Raw genomic sequence first — 12,038 nt, 5'->3', positions numbered from 1 at the left:
TGCCCGTTCAGTTTACACGTATTGCTGCAGAGCCGCGCGGCCGGGGGCACCACCATGATCAGTGAGTGGACACACACACACACACACACACACACACACACACACACACACACACACACACACACACACACACACACACACACACACACACACACACGCGCGCACGTACACACGCACATACACATGTACACACACGCTTATAATCAAACACACACACTAATACACACACAAACACACGCCACACACACACATTCCCACATTATATTTATGTCTAATGAGCGCCCCTGCTGCCCTCTGGGATAAAGTTGAAACTCTAACCTTTAACATCTGACCCCTGACCCTCTCCCCAGTTGACCTATGTGACTCCTCAGCCGGGTGACAGCCTGCTGGAAGCGTTTGAGCGCTGGCAGGAGTCAGCTGACAGGAAGTGTTGCTGTGACTACTCGCTGCACGTCGACCTGCCGCACTGGCACCCGGGGGTCAAGGATGAGCTGGAGGTTCTGGTGCAGGAGAAAGGTATTGATCGCCTGATCGATTGATTCAGCAGTTGATTGGTTTACTGGTCGCCTATTTGGTTAGTTGGTGGGTATGTATAGTTGTTTGTGTTCTCTAGGCAACACTGTCTAGATGGAATTTGTATTTGTGATCCTGGCAGACTGGACCTGTTTTGGAAACACCATTATTTTGGTCTTACTGAGATTTACTGTCAGGGCCCAGGTCTGACAGAATCTATCTATCTATCTATCTATCTATCTATCTATCTATCTATCTATCTATCTATCTATCTATCTATCTATCTCACACACACTCCTCTCTCCCCATAACTCCATCCCCCCCTCTCTCTCTCTCTCTCGCTCTCTCGCTCTGTCTCTCTCTCTCTCTCTCTCTCCCTCCATCCCTGTCTCTCTCTCTCTCTCTCTCTCTCACTCTCTCTCTCTCTCTCTCTCCCTCCATCCATCTCTATCTCTCTCTCTCTCCATCCCTCCATCCCCTCTCTCTCTCGCTCTCTCTCTCTCTCTCTCTCTCTCTCTCCTCTCTCTCTCTCTCCACCCCTCCATCCTCCATCCCCCCTCCCTCTCTCTCTCTCTCTCAGGGATCAACTCATTCCAGGTGTATATGTCCTATAAGGATTCGTTTCAGATGACTGACTCTCAGGTTGGTTTAACATCATATTGACATGTGTATTATAATGATATGCTGCACAATGGTAAATGGAAATATTTATACTCTATGTGCAGTAATCATCATTATCTCTTTCCATCCCTATTCTCTCTCTACCTTTCTGTCTTCTGCTCTCTTCTCTCTCTCTCCTTCTTCTCTCTCTCCTCCGCTCCCTGCCTCTCTCCATTCTCCCCCCTCTCACTCTATTTGCTCTCCTCTCCCCTTCATCTTCTATCTCTCTCTCTCTCCCTCTCTCTCTCTCTCTCTCTCTCTCTCTCTCTCTCTCTCTCTCTCTCTCTCTCTCCTCTAATAGTTGTATGAGGTATTCTCCTTCCTGAAGGAGTTGGGGGCTGTGGTGATGTTGCATGCTGAGAACGGAGACCTCGTTGCTCAGGTATCCAGTCCTACAGTCATAACCCCATTATAACCCAGTCATAACCCCATTATAACCCAGTCATAACCCCATTATAACCCAGTCATGACCAACCATTACAACCCAGTCATAACCCCATTATAGCCCAGTCATAGTCCCATTATAACCCAGTCATAACCCCATTATAACCCAGTCATAACCCCATTATAACCCAGTCCTACAGTCATAACCCCATTATAACCCAGTCCTACAGCCATAACCCCATTATAACCCAGTCATAACCCCATTAAAACCCAGTCCTACAGTCATAACCCCATTATAACCCAGTCATAACCCCATTATAACCCAGTCCTACAGTCATAACCCCATTATATCCCAGTCATAACCCCATTATAACCCAGTCATAACCCCATTATAACCCAGTCATAACCCCATTATAACCCAGTCCTACAGTCATAACCCCATTATAACCCAGTCATAACCCCATTATAACCCAGTCATAACCCCATTATAACCCAGTCATAACCCCATTATAACCCAGTCATAACCCCATTATAACCCAGTCATAACCCCATTATAACCCAGTCATAACCCCATTATAACCCAGTCCTACAGTCATAACCCCATTATAACCCAGTCATAACCCCATTATAACCCAGTCATAACCCCATTATAACCCAGTCCTACAGTCATAACCCCATTATAACCCAGTCATAACCCCATTATAACCCAGTCCTACAGTCATAACCCCATTATAACCCAGTCATAACCCCATTATAACCCAGTCATAACCCCATTATAACCCAGTCATAACCCCATTATAACCCAGTCCTACAGTCATAACCCCATTATAACCCAGTCATAACCCCATTATAACCCAGTCATAACCCCATTATAACCCAGTCATAACCCCATTATAACCCAGTCATAACCCCATTATAACCCAGTCCTACAGTCATAACCCCATTATAACCCAGTCATAACCCCATTATAACCCAGTCCTACAGTCATAACCCCATTATAACCCAGTCATAACCCCATTATAACCCAGTCATAACCCCATTATAACCCAGTCCTACAGTCATAACCCCATTATAACCCAGTCATAACCCCATTATAACCCAGTCCTACAGTCATAACCCCATTATAACCCAGTCATAACCCCATTATAACCCAGTCCTACAGTCATAACCCCATTATAACCCAGTCATAACCCCATTATAACCCAGTCATAACCCCATTATAACCCAGTCATAACCCCATTATAACCCAGTCCTACAGTCATAACCCCATTATAACCCAGTCATAACCCCATTATAACCCAGTCATAACCCCATTATAACCCAGTCATAACCCCCATTATAACCCAGTCATAACCCCATTATAACCCAGTCATAACCCCATTATAACCCAGTCATAACCCCATTATAACCCAGTCATAACCCCATTATAACCCAGTCATAACCCCATTATAACCCAGTCCTAAGTCATAACCCCATTATAACCCAGTCATAACCCCATTATAACCCAGTCATAACCCCATTATAACCCAGTCATAACCCCATTATAACCCAGTCATAACCCCATTATAACCCAGTCATAACCCCATTATAACCCAGTCCCAGTCATAACCCCATTATAACCCAGTCATAACCCCATTATAACCCAGTCCTACAGTCATAACCCCATTATAACCCAGTCATAACCCCATTATAACCCAGTCCTACAGTCATAACCCCATTATAACCCAGTCATAACCCCATTATAACCCAGTCATAACCCCATTATAACCCAGTCATAACCCCATTATAACCCAGTCATAACCCATTATAACCCAGTCATAACCCCATTATAACCCAGTCATAACCCCCATTATAACCCAGTCATAACCCCATTATAACCCGAGTCATAACCCCATTATAACCCAGTCCTACAGTCATAACCCCATTATAACCCAGTCATAACCCCATTATAACCCAGTCATAATCCCATTATAACCCAGTCCTACAGTCATAACCCCATTCTAACCCAGTCATAACCCCATTATAACCCAGTCATAACCCCATTATAACCCAGTCCTACAGTCATAACCCCATTATAACCCAGTCATAATCCCATTATAACACAGTCCTACAGTCATAACCCCATTCTAACCCAGTCATAACCCCATTATAACCCAGTCCTACAGTCATAACCCCATTATAACCCAGTCATAATCCCATTATAACCAGTCCTAGTCATAACCCCATTATAACCCAGTCATCATAACCCCATTATATCCCAGTCATAACCCCATTATAACCCAGTCCTACAGTCATAACCCCATTATAACCCAGTCATAACCCCATTATAACCCAGTCATAACATTATAACCCCACATATCCCAGTCACAACCCCATTATAACCCAGTCATAACCCCATTATAACCCAGTCCTACAGTCATAACCCCATTATAACCAGTCATAACCCCATTATAACTCCAGTCCTCATAACCCCATTATATCCCATAACCCCATTATAACCCAGTCATAACTCCCATTATAACTCCAGTCCTACAGTCATAACCCCATTATAACCCAGTCATAACCCCATTATAACCCAGTCCTACAGCCATAACCCCCCATTATAACCCAGTCATAACCCCATTATAATCCAGTCCTACAGTCATAACCCCATTATAACCCAGTCATAACCCCATTATAACCCAGTCCTATCATAACCCCATTATAACCCAGTCATAACCCCATTATAACCCAGTCCTACAGTCATAACCCCATTATAACCCAGTCATAACCCCATTATAACCCAGTCATAACCCCATTATAACCCAGTCATAACCTCCCATTATAACCCAGTCATCATAACCCCATTATAACCCAGTCATAACCCCATTATAACCTGAGTCATCATAACCCCATTATAACCCAGTCATAACCCCATTATAACCCAGTCCTACAGTCATAACCCCATTATAACCCAGTCATAATCCCATTATAACCCCACAGTCATAACTATTATAACCCAGTCATAATCCCATTATAACCCCAATAACCCAGTCCAATGATGATGATGATGATAGTGGTGATGATGATGGTGAAAATGGTGGTGATGGTGATGATGATGATGATGATGGTGATGATGATGATGATGGTGATGGTGATGATGGTGTTAGTAGTGATGATGATGATGATGATGATGATGATGGTGATGATGATGATGATGATGATGGTGGTGATGATGATGATGATGATGGTGGTGATGATGATGATGATGATGGTGTTAGTAGTGATGATGATGGTGATGATGATGATGGTGATGATGATGATGGTGATGATGATGATGGTGTTAGTAGTGATGATGATGGTGGTGATGATGATGATGGTGATGATCTTTATTCTGTTCCAGGAACAGCATAAGGTCCTCAGCCTGGGAATCACTGGACCTGAGGGACACCCCCTGAGTCACCCTGAAGAGGTGATTTGAGTGTGACTGTATGTGTTCTTATGTGTGTGTGTTCATATATGTGTGTGTGTGTGTTCATATATGTGTGTGTGTGTGTGTTCATATGTGTGTGTGTGTGTGTGTGTGTGTGTGTGTGTGTGTGTGTGTGTGTTCATACGTGTGTGTGTGTCCATCTCTTAACGTGTGTTGTGTTGCGGTACAGCTGGAGTCGGAGGCAGTGTTCCGTGCCATCACCATCGGCAACAGAGTCAACTGTCCCGTCTACATCACCAAGGTGATGAGCAAGACTGCTGCCGACAACATTACTCAGGCCAGGAGGAGAGGTCTGTTTGTCTGTCTGTCTGTCTGTCTGTCTGTCTGTCTGTCTGTCTGTCTGTCTGTCTGTCTGTCTGCCTGCCTGCCTGCTTGCTTGTTTGCTTGCTTGCTTGCTTGCTTGCTTGCTTGCCACTCAGGCCAGATTCAAAGTCAATCTCAGCTTTAGCAAAATGTTTTGCAACTGAAACTCTTTGGCAACAGAAGGAGGGAGGAGAAAGACAGCGAGGGAGGGAGACAAGAAGAGGGAGGGAGGGAGACAAGAAGAGGAGGGAGGGAGACAAGAAGAGGAAGGGAGGGAGGGAGAGGGAGAGAGAGGGAGGGAGGGAGACAAGGGAGGGAGGGAGGGAGGGAGGAGGAGAGGGAGAGAGGGAGGGAGACAAGAAGAGGGAGGGAGGGAGGGAGGGGGAGAGGGAGGGAGAGAGAGGGAGGGAGGGAGGGGGAGAGGGAGGGAGGGGGGAGAGAGAGGGAGGGGGGAGAGAGGGAGAGGGAGGAGGGAGGGAGAGGGAGGGAGACAAGAAGAGGGAGGGAGACAAGAAGAGGGAGCGAGGAGGGAGGGAGGGAGGTAGGGAGAGGGAGGGAGGAAGGAGAGAGGGGGAGGGAGGAAGGGAGAGAGGAGAGGGAGGGAGGAAGAGAGGGAGGGAGGGAGGGAGAGGGAGGGAGAAGGGAGAGAGGGAGAGGGAGGGAGGGAGGGAGGGAGGGAGAGGGAGGGGGAGGGAGGGAGAGAGAGAGGGGGAGGGAGGAAGGGAGAGAGAGGGAGGGAGGGAGTTTCTTTTTGAACAAATCCATTTCATTTTTTTTGTCCTCTGTTTTCTAGCGAATACAGCTGCGGTGTGTTCACTGTTCTGTTGTTGGCTCCTCCCACCAGGTTCCGTTGTGTTTGGGGAGCCCATCACAGCCAGCCTGGCCACAGACGGATCGCACTATTGGAGCAAGAACTGGGCCAAGGCCGCCGCCACGTGACATCACCGCCGTCAGCCCCCGACCCCCACCACCCCAGAACACTCCAAGACCTGCTGGCCTGGTGGGACAACACACACGGACACACACACACAGGCACGCACACACACACACACACACACACACACACACACACACACACACACACACACACACACACACACACACACACACACACACACACACACGGACTCCCTCCTCCTCTCCCTCTCCCCCTCCCTCCCTTCCTTCCTTCCTTCCTTCCTTCCTTCCTTCCTTCCTTCCTTCCTTCCTTCCTTCCTTCCTTCCTTCCTTGTCTTTCTCCCTCCTCCCTACATCTTCTTCCCTCCCTCCCCTCCCTCCCTCCCTGTCTTTCTCCCTCTCCCTCCCTCCCTCCCTCCCTCCCTCTCCCTCCCTCCCTCCCTCCCTCCCTCCCTCCCTCCCTCCCTCCCTCCCTCCCTCCGTTCCAGGCGGATCTAGCTGTCACCATGATAGTATGATGGTGTGGTTCTCTTTGAGGTTCTGCTGAACAGACATGTAGTATTAGGTTCTAAGGGAGACAAAGGAGAACAATAAAAGTATAATTTTAAACACACAGTTTATCCTCTTCCTGTCTCTCTCTCTACCTCCTTTCACCGCTCTCTTCTTCTCTATCTTTCTCCCTCTCTTCCCCTCTCTCTCTACCTAATGTTCTCTGACATGTGTATTATAATGATATGCTGCACAGTGGTATATTAAAACATACTCTATGTGCGATAATTATCTCTTTCCGTCCCGTTTTTCTCTCTCCACCTCTCTCTCTCCCCGCCAACTCAATCTCTCCCCATCTCTCTCTCTGTCTCTGTTCCCTCTCTCTCCCATCCTCCCCATCACTCCTCCCCGCTCTCTCTCTCTCTCTCCATCGTCTCTCTCTGTCTCTCTCTCTCCCATCCTCCCCATCTCTCCTCCCCCGCTCTCTCTCTCCATCGTCTTCTGTCGCTCTTCCTCTGTCGCTTCTCTCTCTCTCCCTTGTTCTACATTGTTCTAACGTTGTGTTGATGTTTTGTGACAGCGGGGACCTGCAGGTGGTTGGCAGTGCCCATTGTGCCTACAGCACGTCCCAGAAGGCCATAGGGAAAGATGACTTCACCCGGATCCCCCGAAGGAACCAACGGTATCGAGGAGAGGATGGGCTTCTGCCTGGGACAAGGCTGTGGTGTGTGTGTGTGTGTGTGTGTGTGTGTGTGTGTGTGTGTGTGTGTGTGTGTTTGTGTGTGTGTGTGTGTGTGTGTGTGTGTGTGTGTGTGTGTGTGTGTGTGTGTGTGTGTGTGTGTGTGTTTGTGTTTGTGTGTGTGTGTGTGTGTGTGTGTGTGTTTGTGTGCCTGGACCCTGGTCTAAAAGTGTGTCTTCTCTCCCCTCTTCCTTCTCTCTCTCCTCCTCCTCCTCCTCCTCTTCCTCCTGTTCTCTCCCTCCTCCTCCTCTTCCTCCTCTTCTTGTCCTCTTCCTCTCTTCTTCTCCTCCTCCTCTGTCTCCCTCTTCCTCCTCTCTCTCTTGTCCTCTTCCTCTCTCCTCCTCCTCCTCTCTCTCTCGTCCTCCTCTCTCTTCTTGTCCTCTTCCTCTCTTCTCTCAGGCCACGGGTAAGATGGATGAGAACCAGTTTGTGGCGGTGACCAGCACCAACGCTGCTAAGATCTTCAACCTGTATCCCCCGGGAAGGGACGATCGCTGTGGGTTCTGGACGCTGACATCGTTATCTGGGACCCAGACAGGACCAAAACAATCACCTCCAAACTGCAACAGTCGGTGAGGAAAGAGGAGGGTGGAGGGAGGAGGGAGGGTGGGAGGAGGAGGGAGGGGAGGGGGGGAGGGAGGGAGGAACTGAAACCAAGACATGATCAAACCTTTACCTCCAAATTACAACAAAATAAAACTGAATCCTCTTCTACTTTCTACCCTTTATCTCCCTCCCTCCCCTACCCTCCCTCCCTCTCTCTCCCTCTGTCCCTCTCTCCCTCCCTCTCCCCCTCCCTCTCTCCCCTCTCTACCCTCCCTCTCCCCCCCTCTCTACCTCCCTACCCTCCCTTTATCCATCCCTCATTTCCTCCCTCTCCCCTCCCTCTCTCCCTCTCTCTCTCACACCCTCACACTCTCCTTCCCTCACTACCCTCCCTCCCTCCCTCCCTCCCTCCCTCCCTCCCTCCCTCCCTCCCTCCCTCCCTCCCTCCCCCTCCTCCCTCCCTCCCTCCCTCCCTCCCTCCCTCCCTACCCTCCCTCCCTGCCCCCTCCCTCTATCCATCCCTCCCTCCCTCCCTCCCTCCCTCCCTCCCTCCCTCCCTCCCTCCCTCCCTCCCTCCCTCCCTCCCTCCCTCCCTCCCTCCCTCCCTCCCTACCCTCCCTCCCTGCCCTCCCTCTATCCATCCCCTCCCTCCCCCTCCTCCCCCTCCCACCAGGCTCTGGAGTATAACATCTTTGAGGGGATGGTGTGTCGGGGGGTCCTGTCGTCGTGGTGACCCAGGGGAGGGTGGTCTATGAGGAGGGGGAGGGGCTCCGCGTCCAGCAGGGTTCAGGACGCTTCATTCCCCGCCAAGCCTTCCCAGACTACGCCTACCAACGCATCACGACCAGGAGCAAGGTAACTACAGATCCCACAATGCAACACAAACCAGGAAGTGGCCCCACCCCGATCAGAACTTGTTTTGGTATTAGCTACTAATTGGGCGAGTTTGACAGACAACATTAAAGAACAACTATGTGGCATCAATGTGTCAGAAATATTTAGTCTACAGCCAAAATTGACTATAAAGTGTAAAATAGAACAATTCTATTCATAAAGTTAGTCTCGTCCAAAACAGAGAGATGATACAGTAGGAAAAATGGTAGGTTAACAGAATTAAGGATACACAACAACCTTGGGTTGTCCAATAGTTGTCCTTGGGTTGTCCAATAGTTGTCCTTGGGTTGTCCAACAGTTGGGTCCTTGGGTTGTCCAACAGTTGTCCTTGGGTTGTCCAATAGTTGTCCTTGGGTTGTCCAACAGTTGGGTCCTTGGGTTGTCCAACAGTTGGGTCCTTGGGTTGTCCAACAGTTGTCCTTGGGTTGTCCAACAGTTGGGTCCTTGGGTTGTCCAACAGTTGGGTCCTTGGGTTGTCCAACAGTTGGGTCCTTGGGTTGTCCAACAGTTGAGTCCTTGGGTTGTCCAACAGTTGTCCTTGGGTTGTCCAACAGTTGGGTCCTTGGGTTGTCCAACAGTTGTCCTTGGGTTGTCCAACACTTGGGTCCTTGGGTTGTCCAACAGTTGTGTCCTTGGGTAGTCCAACAGTTGGGTCCTTGTGTTGTCCAACAGTTGTCCTTGGGTTGTCCAACAGTTGGGTCCTTGTGTTGTCCAACAGTTGTCCTTGGGTTGTCCAACAGTTGGGTCCTTGGGTTGTCCAACAGTTGTCCTTGGGTTGTCCAACAGTTGGGTCCTTGGGTTGTCCAACAGTTGGGTCCTTGGGTTGTCCAACAGTTGGGTCCTTGGGTTGTCCAACAGTTGTCCAACAACAGTTGTCATTGGGTTGTCCAAATGTTGTCCTGGGTTGTCCAACAGTTGAGTCCTTGGGTTGTCCAACAGTTGTCCTTGGGTTGTCCAACAGTTGGGTCCTTGGGTTGTCCAACAGTTGGGTCCTTAGGTTGTCCAACAGTTGGGTCCTTGGGTTGTCCAACAGTTGTCCTTGGGTTGTCCAACAGTTGTCATTGGGTTGTCCAACAGTTGGGTCCTTGGGTTGTCCAACAGTTGAGTCCTTGGGTTGTCCAACAGTTGCGTCCTTGGGTTGTCCAACAGTTGTCCTTGGGTTGTCCAACAGTTGTCCTTGGGTTGTCCAACAGTTGTGTCCTTGGGTTGTCCAACAGTTGTGTCCAGTTGTCCTTGGTTGTCCAACAGTTGTCCTTGGGTTGTCCAACAGTTGTCCTTGGTCCAACAGTTGTCCTAACAGTTGTGTCCTTGGCTTGTCCAACAGTTGTCCTTGGGTTGTCCAACAGTTGGGTCCTTGGGTTGTCCAACAGTTGAGTCCTTGGGTTGTCCAACAGTTGTCCAACAGTTGTTCTTGGGTTGTCCAGTCCTTGGGTTGTCCAACAGTTGAGTCCTTGGGTTGTCCAACAGTTGTCATTGGGTTGTCCAACAGTTGTTCTTGGGTTGTCCAACAGTTGGGTCCTTGGGTTGTCCAACAGTTGTCCTTGGGTTGTCCAACAGTTGGGTCCTTGGGTTGTCCAACAGTTGTCCTTGGGTTGTCCAACAGCTGTCCTTGGGTTGTCCAACAGTTGGGTCCTTGGTTGTCCAACAGTTGTCCTTGTCCAACAGAGTCCTTGGGTCCTTGGGTCCTTGTCCAACAGTTGGGTCCTTGGGTTGTCCAACAGTTGGGATCCTTGGGTTGTCCAACAGTTGGGTCCTTGGGTTGTCCAACAGTTGGGTCCTTCCAACAGTTGTCCTTGGGTTGTCCAACAGGGGTCCTTGGGTTTGTCCAACAGTTGTCCTTGGGCTGTCCAACAGTTGTCCTTGGGTTGTCCAACAGTTGAGTCCTTGGGTTGTCCAACAGTTGGGTCCTTGGGTTGTCCAACAGTTGGGTCCTTGGGTTGTCCAACAGTTGTCATTAGGTTGGCTTTATTTCAATCCTGTCCAAGCAGCTCAGCTGCACGGGACCTGATTGTAATGCCTGTGGTAAATTTGATTTGATTTTGGATATCTCTATGTGGCTAGTTAGGGACCATCAGGTAAATTACACAATGTACATGGGTCAATATGTTAAATTTCCAATAGCTCCAAATTTCAATGATTTAAAAAACCTAATTCTAACTATAAATTGTAAAACTTCAAATACAAATATTGAAAGCATGAGAAAACTAAAAGCTGTGCAACATGAAAATATTGTCTCATTTGCATTGTGTAATTGATTGACGGTCCCTAACTAACCCCAGAGATAGGCAATCCAAAGTTAAACCAACTTTTCCATGGTTGCACACCAGCCTGCTGAATCTAATTTGGGAAGGAATTTGTCTCTTTCCACATGCGAAAACACATCACCCAAAATGACACCCCGAAACCAACTCAAGTTTGAATTCAGTCATGGTCACTAGCACTTTTTAATGACCCAATCTAAAACGAGGCCAAATCAGGAAGTTCGCCTCCCTTTAGTGGAGAATTGAGACTGACTGATATACAAATCTCCTTGAAATTAAATAATATAAATATCAAATCAAATCAAATGTATTTATAAAGCCCTTCGTACATCAGTTGATGCTGTACAGAAACCCAGCCTAAAACCCCAAACAGCAAGCAATGCAGGTGTAGAAGCACGGTGGCTCTGAAAAACTCCCTAGAAAGGCCAGAACCTAGGAAGAAACCTGGAGAGGAACCAGGCTATGAGGGGTGGCCAGTCCTCTTCTGGCTGTGCCTGGTGGAGATTATAAACCTAGAGAGGAACCAGGCTATGAGGGGTGGCCAGTCCTCTTCTGGCTGTGCCGGGTGGAGATTATAACAGAACATGGCCAAGAAATGTGAAATATATTAACCATTGGGCTAGCTTCATGGGGTGAAATAGTGGTTATTTGTGTCCTGCTAGTCTCTGCTGAGTCCCCAACAGATGTTCTGGTTGTCATGGGAAACGGAACTTCCAGCTTTGGAATGTTAACAAGGAGACAATCCATTTGAATGAACTCCTCCTCCACTTATATTGGATTGGTTGAGCAGTGCAGAAGAGAACCTCCCCCGACTGTTTTTTCTTCTCTTCAAGAGCCATACAGGATGTAGTTTCAGACGTTTCTTTCTGCTACGTTATGT

The 12,038-nt window shown here is 48.6% G+C and overlaps 1 pseudogene; it reads left to right on the top strand.

Moving 5' to 3' along the window:
- The first annotated feature begins 21 nt into the window (after positions 1-21).
- The window catches only part of LOC135534851 (dihydropyrimidinase-related protein 1-like), a 15,295-nt pseudogene continuing 3,278 nt past the window's right edge, over positions 22-12,038 (top strand).

The sequence above is a fragment of the Oncorhynchus masou genome, unplaced genomic scaffold, assembly GCF_036934945.1.
Source record: "Oncorhynchus masou masou isolate Uvic2021 unplaced genomic scaffold, UVic_Omas_1.1 unplaced_scaffold_4014, whole genome shotgun sequence".
Taxonomy (NCBI): domain Eukaryota; kingdom Metazoa; phylum Chordata; class Actinopteri; order Salmoniformes; family Salmonidae; genus Oncorhynchus; species Oncorhynchus masou.
This window is presented reverse-complemented; position numbering and strand designations above follow the sequence as displayed.